This window comes from Micromys minutus, assembly GCF_963924665.1.
Source record: "Micromys minutus genome assembly, chromosome: 3".
NCBI lineage: Eukaryota > Metazoa > Chordata > Mammalia > Rodentia > Muridae > Micromys > Micromys minutus.
The window spans coordinates 93,622,745-93,646,631 of record NC_137972.1 but is presented as its reverse complement, the minus strand read 5'-3'; the positions used below and the strand labels follow the sequence as shown (position 1 = coordinate 93,646,631).

The 23,887-nt window shown below is 45.4% G+C and overlaps 1 long non-coding RNA gene across 1 annotated transcript; it reads left to right on the top strand.

Annotated features, from left to right (window-relative positions):
- Positions 1-10,663: 10,663 nt before the first annotated feature.
- On the top strand, positions 10,664-22,512 carry LOC308418581. Its single transcript, XR_013974963.1, has 3 exons — positions 10,664-10,954; positions 17,797-17,910; positions 21,810-22,512. It is a non-coding gene; the product is annotated as an uncharacterized lncRNA (long non-coding RNA).
- The last annotated feature ends 1,375 nt before the right edge of the window (positions 22,513-23,887 follow it).

Below are 23,887 nucleotides of genomic sequence, written 5' to 3'. Positions count from 1 at the left end.
GGAAACAACGAAACCATTTTAGAATAGCCTTTTCACAGAAATGGGTGATACACTGGCTGTGAAACTAATTATTAACAGTATCAAAGGCCTTTCCTTTGGGCATTGCAGGTGCTCACCAGACCCCTGCAGCTGACTTTGCAGTTCCTCCCTGACCCTGTCAGCAGCAAACAGCTCCAAGTGCGGGGCTTGAATGTGCGCCAGTGTTCTGTGTCCTCGCTCTTAGAGATAACCTGTGGGAGGCTCCTTAAGAGCTGTGGCAGCAGAGAGGTGCTTTCAGTAGGAAGGAAGCAAATGACCTAAGTCAGTTATTTGACTTTTCTGTTAACTAACAAACCAGAGGAAATTGTGGGGTGGGTCAGGAAAAAGGGTAACTGGAAAGACCTTCAAAGTAGATTCAAATGTGATTGGAGAGAGTGTGTATGTGTGTGTGATGTGTGTGGAGGGGTGTGGGGGTGTATGTGTGTGTGATGTGTGTGTGGAGGGGTGTGGGGGTGTATGTGTGTGTGATGTGTGTGGAGGGGTGTGGGGGTGTATGTGTGTGTGATGTGTGTGTGATATGTGTGGGGGTGTGTGTGTGTGATGTGTGTGTGGGGTATATGTGTGTGATGGGGGTGTAGGGGGAGTATGTGTGTGAGGGGTATATGTGTGTGATGGGGGGTGTAGGGGGAGTATGTGTGTGTGGGGTATATGTGTGTGATGGGAGGGTGTAGGGGGAGTATGTGTGTGTGATGTGTGTGTGGAGGGGTATGGTGGTGTATGTGTGTGTGATGTGTGTGTGATATGTGTGGGGGTGTGTGTGTGTGATGTGTGTGTGGGGTATATGTGTGTGATGGGAGTGTAGGGGGAGTATGTGTGTGTGATGTGTGGAGGGTGTATGTGGGGTGTATGTGTGTGATGTGGGGGGTGGGGGTGTATGTGTGTGTGATGTGTGGAGGGTGTGTGTGTGTGTGTGTGCATGCACCTGCCAGGAGCTGGGATGACTAACAAAAGTGAGGAAACAAACAGTGAGAATTTAAAGACCCAAGGAAATCTACACTTTTGAACACTTTGGGTTATCTGTGAGCTCGGAATCTGACAGGGAAGGTTGGTTCCAGAGGCACTGGAGGCCGCTGTCTAGAGCTGGCTGACCCTGAAACCATCTTACACAAGGAAAACATTAACATTAACCCAGGGGCATGATGGGAATGGAAACTGGCTTTAGTGTGTGGTGAATGGGCCACTCAATACCCCATTATTTTTGCTGGACCAAAGGGTTTTGTGCTTTAGTTTTAAAGAGTGCTTGCTTTAGTTTTAGTTCAGCCTAAAGTTTTGCTCTTTTCCCTCCCCCCTTTTGCTTACTTTTGAAACACATAGTCACTGCCCTGGAACTGGTACCATCAATCAGGGTGGCCCTGAACTTGAAGCACAGAGGTTTTTCTCATGTCTCACCAGGATTGGCTTGGGGCCTTATTTAAGAATGTGAAGTCAAACCGAAGACTGGAACCGACGGATGCTTTGCTCACAGTACACATGTTCGACAAGGCTCAGTACTGCGTTCATTTTGTTGACCTCACAGAATACTGCAGACTGGGAAGCTTTGCAGAGCAGATGTTTATTTGGGTCAGGGTTTGGGAGTCTGGGAAGTGTAAGAGACTGACACCTACATCTGGTGAGGATGTGTTGGTGGAAGGACAGCTGCATGCATGTGACACAGGTCCGGGGGCCAAGCTCACCCCATTCAGTAGGGGCTTACTTCAACACACTGTTCATAAATTTCTTTAAAGTCCCACCTTTTAATACTGTGACAATGGCTTTGAGGGGACATTCAAGCCACAGCAAGTTTCCTGGGACTGAGCAGTGTCTTTATCTGCTGAGCCCCCTCACCTACCCTTTGCTATGAACTCTTTACCCGCCTGCTTGTTTTGTTCATAAATTTTCCTTTTTGTGATCGGTAAGAAGCCTCTGGAAGGCAAGTTTCTATCTACCTCTGCTAATCCCACTGGGCAAGAATAAGAGCACGGCCACAATTCTGAGCCAAATTTGAGGCAAACTTTAATTAAAGATTGGCCAGAATGATGGACCGGTCCATTCCCGGGTTCCCAGAAAAATGGCTACAGGTCACATTTTGCAGAAGCTTAAAAAGGCAAACCCATAAGGTCCCCATATGTCCTCTCATATCCAATCAGAGACAAACCTGGTGTATTTCCTGCCTGTGTGTCCCCCACCTACATCTAATCGGTGACCAGAAACATCCTGATATGTTTCCTGATCGTGTACCTTCTGCCTAACGTGATCAAGCACATTCAGCGTAGTTGGGTCGAGATATTTGTTTAGAGGAGAAACGCGGCTGGTCATCCCCATAACACAGCAGCCTCCAGCATCTCAGGAAGTGTCTCTCCTTGGGCAAGGGGCTTACAGGTTAGAGGCATTTTGTTTTATGGATCTCTTAGACATAATAATTGAAATGTGTGTTTGTCTCACACCCCCATGCTGCTTTGTTCACTCTCCTTTCCGTAGGTATCAACTACAGATATTTCTAAACAGGGCTTTGACAATGTCCATCTTGAAGGCACTGAACTAATACCAGAAATTGTTGGACGGCAGCCAGGGCCCAAAGAGCAAAAACAAGCTGACCCCTGAAATTGTCACTTGGATATTTCGGTAAATATTAAAAAATAAAAATCTGTTTATCTCTTTACCAGCCCTGAGGTCTGATTCCTCAGGCCCAGTTTTAGTTTGGAGCTGTGCGCACCTCTGGCGCCCAGTCTGAGGCACCACCATGGCCCAACTTGTCCACACAACTCCCTTCCCTTGGCTGTTTACTACCGACTGTTCTCCGCCTCTGTACCCCCAAAATCCTACAAACACAACTCTACAGCCCGATAGCTTTTCATAGGTTCATATATTCAACTCTCAATCCACAAACCCTCTACACAACAAGATTGTATCAAATAGACAAATATACAAACTGCCCTTCTATATGAGATATTAGACCTGTAAAATCCTTAATGTTCATAGCTTTTAAACACCAAACAATATCACCTGGGTCTAACTGGTCCTTGGGAAACTCCACATTGCCACGACCTTCCCCCTCCGTCCTCTGACCTCCTCTGACCTCTCAGCCCTCTCTACCTCCCCCACCCCCAGTCACTGGCTTTCCTTTATTTTACTAATTAAAATGGGAAGGTTCAGTTGGAGTTAGGTAACTAGGCAGCCCTTTTGGGGGAAGTGGAATTAACGTTAAAATACAAATAGCTTCAGGACAATCTACACTTGGACATTGTCCTACACACCACAATTTTGAATTATTGGAAGAAATTGTAAGGAAAGTAGACATGTAACCCAGTCCTCCAAGAGCATGCCAACGTACAGATAATGATTTATTCTTACCACACGCCCCGCCATTACTGATGTCTGCCGCTTGATGCTACAGACCTGAAAGTGGTCGCTCTGGGAGCTTGTGTTTTTGGAAAGTGTTCTATTAATATCACATCCTCTGGAACACCAAGAAAACAAATGTACTTTAAAAACAGATGGAGAGTAAGTACAACCATGTTCTCTTCTAACTACTAATTTTCAACTTGGAAAGTAACTCAATGGGTGCCAACAGGGAAAACTATGCTATGTTCTAAAATGGCAAAAGTCAGATCAGGCACAAATGAGAAAGGTCTGAATGGCTTTCGGGATCTCTTAAGATCCTGGAGGACATCGGGCCTCCGGAAGCCCCCAAACCATTCTATGAGGTAAACAAACATGCTTACAATTAAATGGCTGTAAATGGAGCTCAGGGCACCTGGCGGATGGCAGCAACTTCAGATCCTACTTGATCTCGCTCACTGATACCCTGTGCACCTACCTGTGTGGCTATTTCACTTTGATAGCTTGATTACAACACCAGCCTTGTTTTCACTCTCCACAGCTAAAGTGAGCATTTAAAGGAAGTCAGATCAATAGCTCCTGTTTAATGCTTCTTGGGTATGAAGTTCCTTGCTCTAGAACACCAACCACCACCGAATGACCAGGAGCCTTCCGTCCCCTAAAGTCGGCCTCCCTTCAGTTTTGTTGTCTTGATGCACTGAGTAGTCTGGAAGTGCTGTTTTTCTCTCCATCCCAGGAACCTGCAGAAACCAGTGTGCAGTGTAGTCTTTTTAATTGTTATCTTCGAACCAGCAGTATCAACATTGCCTGGATAATTTTTAACATGAAAATTACTTGCCTTCACCCCCATGATGGTGAGTTACAGTGTGTGTGTGAATAAAACTCACAAATGATTCTAATTTATGATAAATTAATCATGGCAGCACGTGTACACAGGTCCAGCCCTGGGAAGCAAGGGGTCAAGAGGTCATTCTCCTCCTCTACTATACAGTGAGTTCAAGGTCAGTCTAAGTTTCTGGTGAGTTTTAAGTTTAAGTTCCAGTGAGAATGGATCCCATATGCTCATATATTTGAATACTTAGTCACCAGGGAGTAGAACTGTTTGGAAGGATTAGAAGGATTAGTAGGCATTAGTTGGAGGACTTTGTCATTGGGGTGGGCTTTGAAGTTTCAAAAGCCCTGCCATGACGATAATGGACCAAATCTAAAACTGTAGGCAAGTCTCCAGTTAAATGAATTATTTGATAAGAGTTGCATTGGTCATGGTGTCTCCTCGAAGCACTGAAGCAGTGCCTAGGACAAGCTTATATGCCTCAAACAAAAGAAAAGGAGAAGGGGGGAAGAGAAGGAAAACTAGAAGTTCTTGAAGAATCTCACTGTTTATCCTTTAGGGATCCTCCTTAGCCTTAGTTGAGCAACTCAACTTTGGTTAATTAACACCTACTGTGTGCCTGTGTTCTCTGACTAACCTGAATCCTACACTGTCAAACTTTGCTGCACAGTAGCTTTTTGGGTTTTGACAGTATAAAGAGTCCAGTATTTCATGTGAATGAAAATCTCCCATGACCAAGTTATTCTTTTGTATGTTCAGGGATAAAGACTGATAAAGATATTTGCATGACTTGTTCTTGTATTAACAAATATTTGCAGGTTAGCAGACCTTCACTCCCCCTTCCTCCTCACCCTCCAATCAGCTGCTAGTTTCTGTAGGTCCAGAGTTCAACAACAGTTTAGCTCAGGATCTCTGTCTTAAGGTCTTTTACAAAACCTAAATCAAGGTATGATGCTAAGTCCAAGTTCATGCACAGGTTGCTTGTGGATTCGGCACCTTATGAGTAGTTTATCTGGTGGCTTTTGTTTCTCATTAGATGTGGTGGTTTGAATAGGAATGGCCCAATAGACTCATGTGTTTGAATGTTTGGTCATAGTGAATAGCACTATTAGGAGGTGTGGACTTTTTGAAGGAAGTGGGTCACTAGGGGTAGACTTTGAGATCTAAGAAACTCAAGTCTGGCCACTGAGTCTCAGTCTTTTTCTGCTACCTGTGGATTAAGATGCAGAACTCTTAGCTCCTTCTCCAGCACCTTGTCTTCCTATACACCACCATGACCCCCCATGGCAATGATGAACTAAACCTCTGAAGCTGTAATCTAGCCCCAGTTACATATTTTCCTTTATAAGAGTTGTCTTGGTTATGGTGTCTCTTCACAGCAAGAAAACCTTAACTAAGACACCAGATATTGGCCAAAGGCTTTCTGCAGTTCCTTGCCACATGGGACTCTTTGTCGCAGAATTCTCTCAAAGGAAGCAAGAGAGAGGTAGAATGCCAAAAGCTGTTGCTTTGTTTACTAGTCTTGGAGATGATATCCCCCACTTTTGCTGCGATCTTTTGTAAGTCATAGCTTGCTCCTTATTCAAGCTTCTAACCATCTGTGTCTTTGCAGAAAGCATTTTTTAAATTATCACTACCCATTCCTGTTGTGGTAAGTATTAAAAAGATTCGACCACTCTGCACTGATCTGTGGCTCTCTCCGACCCTGGAGGTCACTCCCTGGTGCTGGTTATGGCACCATAGGGCCATATAGAACTAACATTAATTTCTCTGATTAGTATCTCTCCCCTGGTCGCCTCTCTGCCAGCCAGGAACTCTGCTCACATTCCCTGTAGCCACCCCTGGCCACCCTCTCAAAATTCCCTTGGCCTCCAGTTGCCCCGTAAAGAAAAACACCACATAGTAAACTCTAATCCAATTGGTATGATATAATCTGTCCACCTAGACAAGTCAAATCATCCTTTACACACACATCTCTTATAAAATATTCATAACAACCTGTATCTATGCAGAGATTCACAGAGAGGAATATCTACCTCTGCTTCCATCTTGACTCCCCCTCCCTGCTTCTTCCTCCCCTCTAAAACTTTGTTCCCACCTCTCCTTCCCTCTCATCCAGTGACAGGCCTCGTTTTAGACTGAGTCTGCCTTCACCTGCATAACAGCATCAGCTTACACATTACTTATTTTAAACAACCTCCCTCCCTAAAGAATTACGATGTAGCCAGTATATGGCCTGACATCTGTGGTTGTTAAAACTTTAGTGTGTCTAAGAAACACCTAGGAGCTGGTTAACAATGTTTATATCCAGCTTTTACCTCAAGAAAGTTAGGTCCAGAAGGGGTAGGTGGTAGCTAGAAGGCCCCTTCCACTACACGTCATATCTTCCTCTCTTTGACCACAGTTGTACACAGAAGTCCCTTGGCTTCCTCAGCTCTGTGCAAGGTCACTGTGCCCACGCTCCTGCATGCTGCTTTGCCCCAGAGCATCTCTGAATAGAAGATGAGGTTGTATCGGCAGGAGTCCTTGGCATTCACCCAAGCATCAAGCCTAACTTGGCACACACCTGCATATTCATTACAGCTAAATTACACTTAGTGAATTCCAGGAAACCTTTCAACAAGACTTTGTACAGATATTTAGGTCCCTAGAGAGCAGAAGATCAAGAACCCCCACCACTGGCTGCCTTCTCATAGTCCTAGGTTCTCAGTGGCTTCGTGTGCTTTTCACCATTTCCTTACCCTGTGTACTGGCTGGTTTTGTGTTAACTTGACACAAGCTGGAGTTATCACAGAGAAAGGAGCCTCAGTTGAGGAAATGCCTCCATGAGATCCAGCTGTAAGGCATTTTCTCAACTAGTGATGGGGGAGGAGTGCAGCCCGTTGTGGGTGGAGCCATCCCTGGCCCAGCCCATTGTGGGTGGAGCCATCCCTGGGCTGATAGACCTGGGTTCTATAAGAAAGCAGGCCGAGCAAGGCTGGGGAAGCAATCCAGTAAGTGACATCCCTCCATGGCCTCTGTGTCAGCTCCTGCTTCCTGACCTGCTTGAGTTCCAGTCCTGACTTCCTTTGGTGATGAACAGCGATGTGGAAGTGTAAGCTGAACAAACCCTTTCCTCCCCACCTTGCTTCTTGGTCATGATGTTTGTGCAGGAATAGAAACCCTGACTAAGACATCCTTTTATACTCTAATGTGGTCCCTTGCTACTTATTTCTTCAGTTGGTGTATTTGCTCATGAGCATTCTTAGACCTATGCTGAGAAATAAAATAGGAAATCATCTAAGATGAGTAGGGTGCTTCCTACTTATTCAAAGTATGCCTTGGGGTTGTGTGACAGGCAGGCCTTGCTTAGAGCAGTAAGAGGTAGGACACAAGCAAATAGATTGGGGGGGAGTGTGAAGCTTTTGGAAGAGTAGAGACATTTGTATGCCGAGAGCTGTTTGCTACATAGGGGGATACATGTCAATACTGTGCTGTAACGATTGTCTATGATAAACATTTGTCTTCCGGATGTTGAGATTTTATTTTAGTAACATTTGGTCTACCCTATGCTACATGCTGCTAGCTCACTGGCCCACGTCCACCCTTGATCACCTCCTATTAATACAGTATTGGATTTGTTTAGTGCATGTACGTGCCCAGTTGAAAAATACCAGAATGGTCTAGTTTTGGCTAAGTAACTGTGAGCAGAATTTCTAGACGAGGACTCAAGAAAGCTCTATAAAAGGAGTCAAGCTAAATTGGCAACTACATGTCACCCTTCACCTCCCTTCTGCCCAGAACACGGATGCAAAGTTGTGCACATCTAACTGACATCATGTGGCCATGAAGTGACTGACAAGGTGGCAAAATCTATGGTAGCCTGCCCTGAGCACAGTGCCAGGCTAGCCCTGATGTAACTGGGCTCCAGCTTCCCAAAAATAAATAAATAAATAAATAAATAAATTAATTAATTAATTAATAAAAACAAATGTCCATAGTCTTCCTCTACTATTACTGAATGTTTCTAGTTTGTCTGCATCAACTTAAATCGCAAAGACTGACTGAAAACTAGCACAGAAAGGCTCTCTAAAGAGTCGTGAGCAGTCGAGGAGCATTGCGACACAGAACAAGTGGGGCAGAAACCATGGAAACTGACTCAGGGGGCAGGGTAAAGGAAAACAAGGCAAAGTGGGGAGTACTGTGTAAGTCATTTTGAAATCATCCTTGGCCACAAGAATTAATAAGCATGATGGTGCCACTCTGGGCTGAACAAAAGCAATCTTTGTGCGAAGTGACAATCTAGCAACCTTTTGTGATAGTTCTTACTGTTAGCATGTGTCCATAAAATTCCTCCTCCATAAACCTCTCAGCTCTGTGTGTGTGTGTGTGTGTGTGTGTGTGTGTGTTTGAGAGGTGTGTGTGTTTGAGAGAGAGGTGTGTGTGTGTGTGTGTGTGTGTTTGAGAGGTGTGTGTGTGTGTGTTTGAGAGGTGTGTGTGTGTGTTTGAGAGGTGTGTGTGTGTGTGTGTTTGAGAGGTGTGTGTGTTTGAGAGAGGTGTGTGTGTGTGTGTGTGTGTGTGTTTGAGAGGTGTGTGTGTGTGTGTTTGAGAGGTGTGTGTGTGTGTGTGTGTGTGTGTGTTTGAGAGAGAGGTGTGTGTGTGTGTGTGTGTTTGAGAGGTGTGTGTGTGTGTGTTTGAGAGGTGTGTGTGTGTGTGTTTGAGAGGTGTGTGTGTGTGTGTGTTTGAGAGGTGTGTGTGTGTGTTTGAGAGGTGTGTGTGTGTGTGTGTTTGAGAGGTGTGTGTGTGTGTGTGTGTGTGTTTGAGAGAGGTGTGTGTGTGTTTGAGAGAGGTGTGTGTGTGTGTGTGTGTGTGTGTTTGAGAGAGAGGTATGTGTGTGTGTGTGTGTTTGAGAGAGAGGTGTGTGTGTGTGTGTGTGTGCGCATGTATGTCTGTAGACATGCATATACCACAACACAGAGGACACAAGACAGTTTCCGGTGTCTGTCCTCAGTAGTACCTTGTATGAGGCAGAGTCTTTCTGATATTTGTCACCAGGCTCGGCACCAGCACGAGGCTGACTGGTTCTCCTCTCTTTGCCTCAAGTCTTTCAGTACTGCAGTTACAGATGGCTTTATTTTACATGGGACCTGGAGACTTGAACGTGGGTCCTCATGCTTGTAACAGCAAGCGTGTGTCCACCTAGCCAGTTCCCCGCCGTTGGCCATGTTGATTCTGACAACTTCCACATATGAAGCGAACATATTTCCTAGTACAGTTCCTTTAATTCTGTTAAGGTTTTACAAGGATTTTCTTTCAGATTTCCTATCATTATGGTAGGTCTATTTTTTATGAGTTATACATCTGACCTAGATAGATGGCTCAGTGAATGTGTCTTTTTATGCCAGCATAAGGGCCTGAGTTTGAAAGTTACCACACGCACGTGCGCGCGCGCACACACACACACACACACAAGTATGGCCAAATCCACCTATAATCCCAGTGTTATGGGGAGTGGTGGCATCAGGGAGTCTGGAGATTGCTGGCTCAGGTCCAGTGAGAGATTCTGTCTCAGCGGAACACAAGTGAGACAGAGCAGGACAGCGATGTCTTCTGGCTTCCATGGGTGCACACCTACGTGCACACATATACCAGTCTCACACACAAAACAGGGTCATGGGAGAAGAGGTAGCTCAGTGGGTAGTCACACCTATGTGAAGAGGGTACACCTCCGCTGTGGACCACGGACTGAACTAATTCATTAAGAAACCCTTGTACGTCATTACGCAAACCCTTGTATGTCATTACGCAAACCCTTGTACGTCATTACGCAAACCCTTGTACGTCATTACGCAAACCCTTGTACGTCATTCCGCACATGACCTGGTAGTTTACCTTTGTCCAGATGGAGCAAAGGTTGCTGATGGACTCACTGAATGTTTTTATCACTACGTAAGCACGTCTGTACCCTTATTAGCTTAGCTTGTATCCTCATTGAATGTCCATAAAGAGAGGAACACCGCTGTCTTCCTCACTATGATGTCATCAACTAAACTGATGCTATGTCCATCCGTGAAGGGGCGCAGCTCTCAGGACTCATCAGTGTGAAGAGTCCAAATCTGAGAAAAGGATTTACCCAGCAACGCAGCTCCATTAACTTATGACCTGTTGGGAAAACATTTCTTTTTCCTTTTTAACAAGGTTCTATTCAAATATGGCGGGACGTACTGAGGGTCTCCTGACGGCTGGCCTGAGGCCCCGTTCTCTCCGTCACTGCAGTGCACGAGCAGTTAGCGGGTTGTGAGGCAGTCAGTGCACGAGCAGTTAGCGGGTTGTGAGGCAGTTAGTGCACAGTTAGCGGGTTGTGAGGCAGTGGCTAATGAGATAATTACTCCCAAGTGAATTCGTTATTTTTCTCGTTGCTCTGGCAACACACCGATCAGAAAGCGACTTGAGAGATGGTTGTCTTTGGCTTACAGTTGGAAAGGATCCCATCCTTCGTGGAGCTGGAGGCGACTGGTGTGGCCCTTCTGCAGTGAGGAAGCAGAGTGAACTAAACAGGAAGGAGAATGGGGCTACCACACCTCAAGGCCCCCTCTAGTGACTCGCTTCTTCAGTCTGGCCCCATTTCCGAAAGCTTCTGAAACCCTCCGGAACAGCACCCCGCTGGGGACCACTGTGCTCAGTGCATGAGCCCATGTCTGGAAGGGTATTTCACACTCAAACCACAGGAGAAGTAATGCATCACACGGCACAGCATGTACTCGTCGGTGATAAAAATAGAACTCGGTGAATGAGATGCTTGAACTGGGGATGGGGGATGGGGGATGGGGGTTGGGGATGGGGATTGGGGATGGGGAATGAGGGATGGGGATGAGGAATGGGGGATGGGGATGGGGGTTGGGGAATGGGGATGAGGGATGGGGGATGGGGATGTGGATTGGGGATGGGGATGGGGATGAGGGATGGGGGTTGGGGATTGGGGATGGGGGTTGGGGATGGGGGTTGGGGATGAGGGATGGGGGATGGGGATGTGGATTGGGGATGGGGATGGGGATGGGGGATGGGGATGAGGGATGGGAGTTGGGGATAGGGGTGGGGATGGGGATGGGGGATGGGAGTTGGGGATAGGGGTGGAGATGGGGGATGGGGGATGGGGAATAGGGATGGGGGATGGGGTGGCTCAGCAGTTAGGAGCACATGCTGCTGGTGCAGAAGACACAACAACAACAACCTAGGCCAAATTGGTACAGTGAGAGTATCATGCACCTTGGGGGTTGAGGGAGAAAGACCATGAACTTGTGCTTCAAAAAGAAGCCCCTTGTGGGGGAGACACTTAGGTTCCCAGCAAAGAGAATGGAAGGACCTTCACGCCGGACAAGGCAGAGCTAAGCACAGACACTAAACACATACTAAATTCTGGTTCTCCTTTCCCAGCCCCAGCTCCCAGAATGATGACTCTGAGACTAATTAGTTATTGTTAAATGCCTAGGCCAGAAACTTTGGCTCATCCCTGACTAGCTCTTAAGTTATTTAACCATTTAATCGGGTCTGTTTGCCCCTTGGTTAGCTGCCTCTCCTTCAGCCCCAGACGCTTCTTCCTTCTCATCTGTCTCCTCGGTGTCTCTCGAGTTTCTCTGCCCACGGTTTTCGTTGCTCTCCTCTGTCTGCATCCCTTCTCTCATCTTGTCCTCTGTGGCTCTCTTTTATTTCTTACTGTTTCCCAGAATCCCTCTCTTTCTGCTCATGTCCCGCCTCCTATTTCCTGCCTCAGCTCATTGACCACCGGATTATTTTTTATTGATAGATGATGGTTATGAGAGATTTTCTCTGTACACAGAGTATGTTGTTACGCTCAGTTTTCACACAGTTTTGTTCTGTAGACGCCAAAACCGAGCACCAGTTGGGTAGATGGGCTTATCTCAGGTTTCCTAGCAACCAGTTTCCAAGACTATGTATATCTCATTCCATAGCCTGTACCCATCTACACAGCTAACTTACTACTCGTAATAAAGCAGGTGATAAATATAAATTATTATATTGCCTATATCTTTCATTTAATTGGTATCATCAATCTTAGAACTATACTAATATTTATATCAAAGAAGAATGTTCTTGCTGCCTTTAAAACAAATTCATAATTTTCCTTACAGTTAGCTACTCTTGGTTGGAACCTATTGGAAGTTAGAACATGAAACATTAAAAGGCAAGATATCTGGAATTTTCCACCAGAGTTGGCAAGATGGCTTATAGGGCTCAGGCGCCTGCTGCCAGGCATGAGGGAACTGGTCATCTCCTGACCTCCATGATACCAAGGCTCCTGTGTGTACGTGCTATTATTATTTTAAAAGAGAATATTTTCCTACTCCTGGATCAATTCTACAACTTCTTAAGCATTTATGGTGATTTTGGTACCTTTTTGCTGATGGCAGAGAGAAGAAAAGAGGTGTGCAAACTCAGAAGGCAGCCCCTTGAAGTGGGTCTCACACAGTCACCAGTGAGCTTGGTCCAGGATTGCCTGTTCTCTTGCGTATTGGTTGGTACACTCTAAAATGTCCTCGCTTTGAAACGGTTGTGTCAAAGCACCTCTCCATTTCTGTAGACAGGGCTGTCTAGCTTGTCTTTTTCAAGGGAGTCTTCCATGGATCATTAATATGCAAACCAGACAAGAGAATTTTTTTTTAAAAGCTGCTGCGGCTGCAATGAGAGGCAACTCCGAGAGGGGTCTGCGTAGGCAGCTGTGAGGGGCCTCTACAGAACTGGAAGATGGTCCCTAGGGTCCCGCCAGTCTAAAATTACAGGACCAATGGGTCTGTTGGGCATATGCTGGTTATCTTATTGCTGTGGAAACCAGGCATCTTCAACAAGGGGGAAATAGCAGTAATGCCTTTCTCTGGGAACATCTGGTCTGGAAATGAGAGCAGCTCAGCGCTGGTCCCTGCTCGGCCACTATTTAAGTCTATTACCTTAGCTGCTGTTTCCGTCTCTGAAACACACATAAAACCTTCCCTGCCTGCCCTATTTTAAAATATATTTGTTAGCGACGTTTTAAATTCCCTTTGACAAAAATAAAACTAGTATACAGTCTTAAAGTGTTGCCTTCAGGAAGATGTGTGGAAGTTAATTTCTTCACTCTGAAGTTGGTGCTATAAAGTTACTACCTGTATTCAAACTGGTAGTAAAACCCGAAGCGTGGAGCACAAGTCCCATGTGTACCTGGGGACCGGTCAGAGTCCAGTCCCACTGTACATTGCTGCGGGTCCCTTCCAGGAGAAAGTGAGAGCATCCTTTGGTTAATACAGATGAAGCAATTGTGGTTTTTTTTTTTTTTTTTTTTTTTTTTTTTTTTTTTTTTTTTGTGGACTTCGTCTTGTTTTTGCAAAGTTGATACTACTTAGGTTTTGGTTTGTTGTCAAACTTCAACATGATCCTTATTGCCACAAACAAACAGACTTCTACCATTCAGGCCTGTGACAGATGACAGTTGTTGAAGATGTGACAAAACGTTCTGTATTTCTGAGACCCAGATAGAAAGATGAGCAGACCAGTAAGTGGTGGGGACATGGAAAGTGAGAAGCGGTGGCCAAGGGCGGATCCCAGACAGCCTGGGCAAAGCATCACATGTGGAGATGCTTAGGGGACACAGCACTTCACAAGCCATGCGGACCGAGGGGCTGAGGGAGGACAGGCCAAGTCTGAGATGGTCGGGAAAGGCTGTCCTAAGTTCAGCGTCAGCCCCCCAAGGTGGACCGCCTGGTAGGGAGACTGCCTCTTCCCATTACAAGAAAAGAACTTTTCTGGTGTTTAACAAGGGGAAGGACATTGGTGTGAGATCGTAAAAATGGTAAACATGAGTTAAAGATTTCTTCCTAATTTTTAGAAGGTATTATGAAACACTAGAAATCTTGGTTACGCCTAAAAATTTTAATCCCAGGGAGATTTAACTGCACCTGTGGGGCCAATGAAAAATATCTCCTATCTCCACTGTTTGAGCTTCATCCCCCTCTGCACGTCCTATCCCCAAACCCTCTGCACATCTGTCACCTTACCCAGCACTGCTCATAAATAGAATCCCATAATTCCCTTGTTCCACTTCCTCCGTGGCTCCCTCTTAACCAAGAGGCCGAGAGAACCCCACAATGCAGCACCCGGAGTTCTACATCCAATGTCTATCAGGTTGTGAGAAGAGCAGTTTGGATGATGCTGTGGGTACCAGCTCTGTTGCTATGGTGAGGGTAACAAACACGTTAACATAACATTGCTATGTTTTTGGTTTTTTATATTAAAATATTACCATTACGTTTGATTGATTTCGGACTGAGCTCCTAAAAGTAGTCAACATACCTAGAATAATGTGTCTTTGAATAAAAGAAGACGCTAAAAGTAGGAGATAAAGCCCATTAGGTAGTATGAAAGGTGTGGCTGACACTGAAATTGAAACGCCCTGTCCTGTCCGTCCCAGATCTCCCACCACCACCCCTACCCCTACCCTTTACTTGTGAAATGCTGAGGCTGGCGTCCCGTGGCTGGTGTCCACTGGAAACCTTCCATATGCTCCTGGTTTTACCTCAGTCACATCCTTCAATTCACACATTGACTTTATAATTATCTTCATTTTACAGTTGAGCACATTGGAGAAAGAATGACTGGGGGCCATATGGCCAGAGAGCAAGTAGAGGCTGTAAAATGCAGCTCTTCAGCTTGAGACTAGCTGGGGAGACGGAAGAAGCCCACACGTTTAGCCTAAACCCTGTACTGCTTTTATTTGGGAGCTGGTGGCAGACATTGTGAAATACGATAGTTTGAAAGTCTTGGGTCTAAGTTCACATTAAGGATCCAAATTTATAAGTGGGGGAGGGGGGTTTTGTGATTTTTTTTCTTTGTGTTTATTTTTCATTTGGCCTCTCCTGGTAACTAGGAAAGCCTGTCTGTCTGGGGCAGAGGAAAGGAAGAGAAGGCTTCTTCTGTTTGTTTGCCGTGAGTCAGAGCATCTAGGACACAGCAGCATGCTCGAGGAAGGGCGCACTGACCAGAGCAAGTGCACACTCTACAGAGAGCCTTCTCAGCACGCCAGTCGCTTTTCCAGAACGAAAACCCAGAGGCCACACACGCACTAGCCAGAAAGAAACGTGGAGAGATCTTTCTTTCAGAACAGAAATGAAAAAGAGAAGGAAAGCAGGAGAGGTCACAGGAGGGGTCTTTCAGTCGCCAGTCTGTCAGAATTAGTAGTGACTGTGTGCCCTTGGCAAGATGGGCAGGACAGATGTGATCCTTGGCCTCAAGTCAGGCATCGAGCACGACACTATAAACAGTGTCATGGATGGGGCACAGAAACAGGAGGGTAAGCCATGAGACATGTCATCAGATAGCATGACAAATGACAGAAGAGACAGGAGATGTGTGTGTGTGTGTGTGTGTGTGTGTGTGTGTATGTGTGTAAGAGAAAGAGAGAGAGAGAGACAGAGACAGAGACAGAGACAGACAGACAGACAGACAGACAGACAGCCCTGCTCACTGGATCTTGGGTCTTCCATTATGAAGGAGATAAAACCAAAGCTACACATTTGAGCAACTGTTAACACCGGGCAAGTGGAAGGGAAGGAGAAATGATCAAGCACTGAAAGCGTGCGAGATATTTTATATATGCATTTGAGCAAATCAATTGAGTTCCTACTACATGCCCGGCACATGGGAAGCTGTAGGATTGATCCTCAGCTCAGGAAATAAGTAAAGGAGGGTGGGGAAGAGGGAGGGAGGGAGGGAGGGAGGGAGGGAAGGAGGGAGGGAGGGACAAGGAAAGGCTTTGAGTGTCAGGGTGAAGAACTCTGAATGTGTGTAGGACACATTCTTTAAGGTGCCTGAGGCAAGTGATAAAATACTGAAATTTACCTGAAAGATTTCTTCATTTTACCTCTTAAGATGCCTGTCAGGTGCTCAGTTTGGCAGGATATATATTAAAATTGGAGAAATACAGATTCTCATGCACAAGGATAACATGTACATTTGTAAAGAGTTTCAAATTTTTTCTTTATAAGATTTCTGTGGAACCAAATTTTTGCCACTAAAAATTGGCATTATACCAACACTCAGGAGGCAGAGGAAGGGGGACTCTCTGAGTTTGAGGCCAGTGTGGTCTACAAAGCAAGTTCCAGGACAGCCAGGACTGTACAGAGAAACCCTGTCTCAAAACACAAAACAAAAAGTCACTATATTCAATGATACCTTGAGAAACCAATTAAACTAATAGATTTCACTGTTAAAAAATATGGAAAGCAGCAGGAAGATGAGGGAAGATATCTTGCTAGGAAAGCATCAATTTCAACAGTGAATGAGTCTTGAGGAAAAATTTTAATGTATTAACCATTTAAGATATTCTGAATTCTCTCCACTCCAGGCCTGGGGGATTGAACCCAGGACTTTACAGAGCCAGGCAGAGATTTAACCAGAGAGCCCCACCCGCAGCTGCTTCTTCTTCTTCTTCTTTTTTGAAATAAGAGTTTTTAATTCTCGTTTCCGTGAAGTGGCATTTTATCTGAGGCAGGAAGTGGTCCGTCCATCCTCTGCACCCCGCTGGCTCGGGGAATAGCTGCAACAAGCTTCACTTCCTCAGAAATAGTGGGAAGGAGTTTTCAGCACATAAAAAACAGGAAGATTAAAGACTTTCCAAACGGGTCTTAAAGTCCCTAAAGGGCAAGTGACCTTTGTTCCTCTTTTAAAAATAACTTTCTACTTTGTTTTTTAAAAAAAATAAGCTAGAATGTCATGTGACACTACTAGGAGCAAGACAAGTGACACTTAGGAAAGCACCTCTCTTCTGAGTGGTTTCTGAGCCCAGGCCTGCTAAGATGTCTTTTGGAGCCTTGGCTGATCCACATCATCTGATAACCCCACAGCAATGCTTGGAATGCTCTGTTCCTGAGCACATCTCAACTTGTCAACGCTCTGTCCTGGGCCATAGGAGCTGGGAGGAGCCCTGTGGGATGGCTTTTTAGAACCAGAGATGCTGAGTTGGAAACAAAGAAGACCCGTTTATCAAGATTTCCTATCGAAGTAGAGATTTCTAGAAGATGAGGAGTCTCAGAACCATTGCTCAGCTCTAGCACATAGCCTGCACATAGACCCTGTCTATTGTCCCTTGATTGGCTTCATCAGCACTCAATGCGTGAGAAGCCTGGAGCAGAATCAAATAGAAGACCTACTCGGGCAACGGGTGGGCTAGGTCAGACCTCACCTTCCATCAGATGAATAGATCGTAGATTGAGTTTAACCTCAGCTATTGTCTGACCTTGCCTCCCTCTACTCTTGATACCTATCACAGAACTGAAATTTGCACAATCCTAACACTATCATTTGCTGGTGTTTAATACTTAAAACTAAACCAATAGCAACATGAGATGGCTTTTGTGGTCTTGAGCCAGCTGTGCTCACAGACTGTTGTGGTTTGGAAGAAACTGCCTCCACAGACCATAGGGAGTGGTACTATTATTAGGTGTGGTCCTGTTGGGGTGGGTGTGGCCTTGTTGGAGTGGGTGTGGCCTTGTTGGAGGAAGTGTGTCACTAAGGGTTGGGCTTTGAAGTCTCAGAAGCTCTAGCCTGGCCTGTATGTCATTGTCACTTCCTGCTGCCCGCAGATCCAGATATACAACTCTCAGCTATCTCTCCAGCACCATCTCTACCTGCATGCCACCATGCTCCCTGCGATGATGACAATCATCGAAACCTCTGAGACTATAATCCAGCTCCAGGTAAGACTCTAAGACCCAGACCAAGTAACTTCAGGTAGAGTCTGCCATCTCGCTGGAGATGGAAACTTTGAATACCACGTTTCAGACTTGATTGCTTCTGGTAGACATGGCCAACCTGGAAGCTCTAGGAAACCGAGTGTAGCAATGGAGAGGCTCCTAGAAAGCAAAGAGGCTGCATGGTCTAATGAACAGCACCTTCTGCCCTGCCCAGGTACCCCAAGAACATGCCTCGAGAGCATTTGTGGGACGGAGGAATGTGGCTCTGAAATATTTCACGTGTGTCTTCCCCCAGAGATGTTTTAGACATCTTAAGCAAAGACTGTGGATATTTCTCTTTTTATTCACTTGATAGCATCACTTTGAGATGATTATGCCATGTCTGCATATAAAGCTTCATTCAGCAATCTGCTTGGAAGGATGTGCTGTGGCTCCTAAAAACCTCAACAGTAAGCAAAACAAGGAACCATGGACAAAGGCCATTCCTCCCAGAGTGGTTATTTCTGAAGAAATTCTTGGGATCGATGTCCTGAATGCTAAACAACTTTTCTATATACTGCCCAGTTGTCTTTCTAGAATTTCTGTCAGGTTTTACCACCTCATAACTGCTATCCTCTCAGAACGTTTAGCTTACAAAGTGTTATTGGCTAAGGATAATTGTCCATTGCTGGTTAAATTTATATTTCTTGGGGTTAGTGAGATGGCTCAGTGGGTAAGGATGTGTCTTCATTTGCTTTTCTGTTTCTGAAAGATAAGTGTGTTTGAGTGGTAGGGGTGGGCTGGGGAGATTGCACTTTAAAGTTCATGGTCCATTATGAAGAGAAGTCGGGACAGGAACTCTAGGCCGGGACCTAGAGGCAGGAACTGAAGCAGAGATCATGGCGGATGCTGCTCACCGGCCTGCTAGCACCACAGCGGGAGCCCTGGTGGGAAACTCAAATTCCTGTGAGTCTTCTGAGCTCTACACAGGTCTCATAGCACATGTATGTGCACACATACATGTACAATGATAGATACATAAATAACAAACAATCATCAATAGATACTGTTTTTACCACTGAGAGGAAGATGAGCAGCTGCTGCCTCCTCCTTTTCTTTTGGCACAGGGTCCCATGGAGCATGGGCTGGCCTTGAACTTGCTTTGCAACCAGGGATGACCCTGAACTTCTTCCCACTTCAGCCCCCAGGACACAGGATTCTCATCATCTGCCACTAATTCTGGCTGGAGATGAGTACATTTTCAGACATTTCAATCTTTTGTGAAGTCTGTTCAACTTCATAGTACCATTTTTCTACTAACTTTTTCAGATTTATTTTTATTTCATGTGTATGAATGCTTTTCTGTATATACGTATGTACACCATGTGTGTGCTTGGTACCCACAGAGTCTAGAAAAGGATATCAGATCTCCAGGAACTGGAGTTATAGATAATTGTCAACCACTGTGGGAATTTGGGGGATCAAACCTGGGTCTTCTGCAAAAGCAATAGATTCTGTTAATTGTTGAGCCATCTCTCTAGCCCCTCTGCTGATTTTTAAAAAGTCTTTATTGGCATTAGATACTATTTATACATTAGGGGGAAATTATCCTTGTGCTGCCTTGTGAGTTGCCGATATTTCTCCAGTTTGACTTTTGATTTTTTTTTTTGTTTGCTTGCTTTATGGCTTCTGCAGGGGAGCTTTACATAAATTAGTTCAGTAATAATGTATTCAATAATTTCTGGGTTTTCTGTTTCATTTTTATTACATGAAAACTCCCATAGATCCTTCTAGTACGTTTGCACATTTTAAAGAGAAATCTGGCATATGTAAAAAGTGTTCCAGTATCCGGTGTCAGGGTAGTCAAGTAGCCCAAGGCACCAGACTCAAAAATTATTCCAGTTTAAGATATAAAATTTGGGCCAGGAGTGGCGGTATACACTTTTAATCTCAGCACCTGGGAGGCAGAGGCATTCAGATATCTGTGAGTTCAAGGCCAGCCTGGTCTACAGAATGAGTTCCAAGAAAGTCAAGGCTAACACAGAGAAACCCTGTCTTGAAAAACAAAAACAAACAAAAGATATAGAATTTGTTTCCAACTGTTTCTTTTTTTTAAAACGATGTCTACATAGTTTTCCAAACACCATTTAGTGATGATTTATTCCTCATAGATTTGGTGTTGACTCTGAACATTCTCTTCTGGGACACTGATCTCTGTGACTCTTTATGCACCTGTACCATACCATGTTAATTGTAGTAAATTCAAAAAGTAGTCCTGTTGTAGGTCATCCCTGGGGAGTAATTCCAAACTAATTCTGAACAGCAAAGCACTGTGGTCTGTTTCCATACTGAGGGGGCTGCCGGACGTGATGTCTATGAACAACCTGATTGCACAGAAAAAGCTACATCTTCAGCACCAAAAATGTCAGCACTGTACTGTCTCAAGAGGTCTGTGGAGTTATAAACCCACAGGTATGACCTGAGTGAACTAAAGTGTAACGTGTAATGTATTCCTCACATTAACTGAGTGAATCTCCAGAGCTCGCTGACTGGCATTAATTCCTACCCAAAAGTCAAAACCGAGTTAATATTTATTAATAGAAAACTTTGAAGAAATCTGTAAAAGGAAGGGTCTGTTGTGTCTCCTATTTCAGATTCACGATCCAAGTTCATATGGAAATCTCTGACATTACAAGAGTCAAGCGTCATGCATGGTGTTGGGATATTCAAGCTACTTACGGGAGGGGTCATGTGACAACAGCGAGAGTCTGTGTCAGAGGCTGTGACAGACACTGATTATGATACAATTGCCACAGCCTGGGGAGACCCCAACTGCAGCAGGCTCAGATCTATCTTGAGGGTGGGGTGACAGGCGTCCACTGCCCTGTCCAGTTAATGGTGTGCTGGGTACAGTGTGCTGTTGCCTACCAACTGAGCTTTCCCCAGATCTCCTCCCATCCCAAGGAGGTACAGCCTTGTTCTAGCCCGTGTCTCTTCAGAACCGACTCCTTGCTATTCTCATCTTTCCTTCACAGCCGTCTCTGAATTTAGAAACCACCCAATTCTATAAACCCCATCTTAACGAAATTACCTCTATAAAGCCCCTCTTTCTGGTAACATCAACTTCAGTTACCAGGCATTGGAAGTTTGAAACAGTTGGGGGGGGGATGCAATTTAACTCCCAATGTGGCTTTTATCAAAACATGAGGTAGAAAGAGAACATGTGTTAATGAGAACCCAGTTAACTGGTCAAGCTCATTTTGAAACATGTTTTTAAAATATTTGGCTAATTCATTGTTGCTTTGTTCAACTAAAGGGCGATAGAAACTATGGGCATAGGAGGGTGGGGGTCATCAATGTTACAGGGCTTGCCCAGGCCACCACCCTGTGGACAGATGATGTATTTCCTGTGCAAAGATGAGGGTTGTCAGGGGTGGGAGAAGGCCAGGGACAGAGAACAGAGAAAATGCCTTGGAAAGGGAGCTGGGATATGTCAAAGCGATCCACGTTCTGTGGTTTGCAGGAGAGCATGTCTGGTTGAGGCACAACAGCTCGATTTTGGAGGAGACCTCGGTCAGCCTGGTGAGCTTTTCCCCTTGACAGAGGTGGCAGGGACTCAGAAGGGCCTTCCCCTACTGCCCCGTCACATTGTGACTGTAAGAAAAACAAGCTACTTGGCTTCTCTTCTCTCCCTGTCCTCAGGAACCCTGTCCTCAGCCAACCTCCCTTAATGTGGGCTCCGATTCAGGCCAGGAACATGATTCTCAAAACATATCTCTATGCCTTTGGTTTCCTACCAGGCAGTACCTTCTCCAGGGCCAATATTTTTCTGCAGATGGTTAAGTGGCTGTTTAGGATTCTGTTTGATTGTATCTATTGACACTTTTTTTTTTTTTTTTTTTTTTTTTTTTTTTTTGATGTAGTAACAGATTCAGAATGAGGAGCTCCAGGGGGAATGCATACTTTCCTCTGGGGACACAAGGAGCCGCCGTCGACTTTCTAGCTGGCAGTAAGTTCGAGCCTGTGTAGCCTCTGTGTAAGAGCAAGCTGGTCCTCAGCTAAGCAGTCCCATCACTGCTGGCCTCAGCTACAGGAAGCTGCTTCTTCATGCACCTCTCCTGGGAGCTCGGTGTCCCTTCTTGTCTCTCGCCCGGGATGTAGAAATCTAGACTCAGAAGAGCATTTGACAATCTCCCCTGTGCAGCTGTATCTGCAGCTTATGAACGATAAAAGGAAGCTCATGGGGGTGTCTGAAAGCCTAGCAACAGAGGCTCCCCAAACTCATGACCTATTTCCACCTGGAAGATTTGTATAAGACCTTGTATATCCAAGTATGCAAAAGCAGGTATAAAAATCAAACAGTTACCGACAAGCCATAAACAAACCTATTTACTTTAAAACAATTATTTGGTATGCATGGTTTTACCAAAATCTTGAGATCAAGCCAGATTACTCAGTGGGCAAGGACTTTTTGTCAACCTGGATGGGCTGTGTTTGCTCCCGGGACCCATGCGGTGGAAAGAGAACTGAGTCCTGCAGGTTGTCCTATGTTTATCACATACACACCCCTACACACACATGCACACAAAATAAATACAAGCGTGTTTTTGAAAAGTTGGATCTCAGCTGAGCAAAGATTTTATTTTTCATAAGGAAATCATCATACTTCCATGAGAGCAACAGAGTTTGCGTGAAGACTGAAAACACTGCAGTCGGGGGCTGCAGAGGGACCCGTGGGGGAGCTCACTTGCGGCTCTTGCAGAGCACTGGAGTTTGGTTCCCAGCACCCATATCAGATGGTTCACCTACTTCTGGCCTCTGAGGGCGCCCACATATATACATACACAAAAGTAAAATACATCTTGTTTAGAACGCTGGAATTCATGGCATATGGTAGTTTTGACTCTGAGGGAGGTGTTTCGGGCAGCCTGGTTGTCGCTGGTGTGACAGCTTGTGTGTATTGTGTGTTCAAAGCCAAGGCTGCAGTGAACTCAAGGACACAGCGTGGGTGAGCTCTTCCAGAGACACCTCAGACTCCGCATGCCTTTGAATCCAGTTTTGCTCATTGCACATTTGGGAACCTGCCGCCAAATTTCTGCAGCTCCTACATTTAGTTATTAGACCCTCGACAGTGATGTGAGCCACAGGTTCAAGGACTGAGGACGGGAGCAGAGAGCCAAGGCCATGTTTGAAGGCCATGGCAGAAGGAACTGCTCCCAGCCAGGCCTGTGGAAGCTTATGAGCCTGCACCTGAATCTTGGCTTATCACTAGTCATCTGTGTGACTAGAGACAGCATACCTAACCCTGGTGCTTCTAACTGTCCATTGCATTGAGGTATGTATTGGAAAGTTTACAAGGTTATTTTAAGAATGTCATAGTCCCTGGCATATGGAAACGTGCTAAACTGACAGCCACAGTCACTAGCTAACGGAAGAGCAATGAGGTTTCTGTAGCCTTCAGAGAGAATGCTTCTCCCTTTAGCCCAACCAGCTAGTACTGGTAGGTTGTTTCTTAATGTAAACATGAAGTAATGTCACAGTTCTGAAAGTGATGACAGCTGCCAGTCCCTGAACTGGCTGGTTTGGAGAGGCAGTGATGTCCTGAGACACAGGAAATGATGTCAAGCCTCACTAGATAAATAGCAGGCTCAGCTCTCTGACCCACTGCCTGACCTGTGCATCTCCACATATGTGTCCAGAGCTTTAGGCATGCTCAACAGGGACGGAGGCTCAGAAACAGAAGGATGTGGTGGGTTGGCCTAAGGCTGCTTCTATGCTAATTTTGGCCCCCAAGGCTGTTTTCCCCAAAGATGAGAGAGTCCACACTAAGACACTGAGGGACCCTGCTCACAGTTAATTCTGATTGATAAATAAGAGCTGGGAAGAAAAGACATAGGCTGGTTTTAGGTTTCCCCAGGCTAGAGACCACAAGAAGGAGGAGAAGCAGAAAGGAGGAGCCGTAGGAGAGGAGGAACACGCAGGAGGGAGGAGAGCATCAGTG